This window comes from Chiloscyllium punctatum, chromosome 36 (assembly GCF_047496795.1).
Source record: "Chiloscyllium punctatum isolate Juve2018m chromosome 36, sChiPun1.3, whole genome shotgun sequence".
NCBI classification, from domain to species: Eukaryota; Metazoa; Chordata; class Chondrichthyes; order Orectolobiformes; family Hemiscylliidae; genus Chiloscyllium; species Chiloscyllium punctatum.
Window position 1 is genome coordinate 55,049,460 of NC_092774.1, and position 897 is coordinate 55,050,356.

Below are 897 nucleotides of genomic sequence, written 5' to 3' on the forward strand. Positions count from 1 at the left end.
GCCCAGGACCTGCATGTCCTCGGCCGAGTGGGAGGGGGAGTTGAAATGTTGGGGCACAGGGCGATGGGGTTGATAGTTGCGGGTGTCCCGGAGATGTGAACTTGACTCTCCAGTCTCCCCAATGTTGGAGTGATCGCATCGGGAGCAATGGAGACATAAAATTACATTGGTGGCTGTACCGGTGAAAGTCTTCTTCCGACCCTGGCCTGGGTTTGATTCCCGGGCAGCGAAACAATTTTCAGCAGAAATACCGACGTGTGCACATGTCTCCCTGGTGGTCTAGTGGTTAGGATTCGGCGCTCTCACCGCCGCGGCCCGGGTTCGATTCCCGGTCAGGGAAGCCATTTTTCGTGTTCGGGTCACTACTGTCGTGTGTGGGTGTGTGAGACTCTGAGTTTCCAGTCACATTGACGTTTAAAACCTAACTTAGCAGACCGACCGCCTCCTCCTTGTTGTCAAAGCCAACAATATCCAAGTCCTGGTGAATCAAGCGACTGTGAGACTTCGATGTGATGTTTGGTCTGAGATTTCTGCCTCCAAATACTTCTCTTGTAATATTCCTGTGGAAAGAGATTGCAAAGGTCACCGCTTTCAGTCCACAATAGAAAATCAAAACACACAATTCTAGTTTCTGTGGATCATTCTGACCTCTCTTAATAACCAAGATCTTTGTGCTGATCTATTTGTAAATATATTCAGCAGGGAAATGTGTTGGATTGCATACTCCATGAAGAGTTCACATGGACTCAAGTTGTTGAATGGACATCTATCATGCTGTATTGACGTTCTTACTGAAGATATACAATATTCTGCGGTTAAATATTACGAGCCCAGAACCAACTGCAAAACAGGCTTTTAGAGCCACAAACATTCCATCAAATACGTACCATATACCCC

At 47.2% G+C, this 897-nt stretch overlaps 1 non-coding gene across 1 annotated transcript; it reads left to right on the forward strand.

The window, feature by feature from the left end:
- The first annotated feature begins 268 nt into the window (after positions 1–268).
- trnae-cuc (transfer RNA glutamic acid (anticodon CUC)) lies at positions 269–340 on the forward strand. Its single transcript has one exon. It is a non-coding gene; the product is annotated as a tRNA-Glu (tRNA).
- Positions 341–897: the final 557 nt, after the last annotated feature.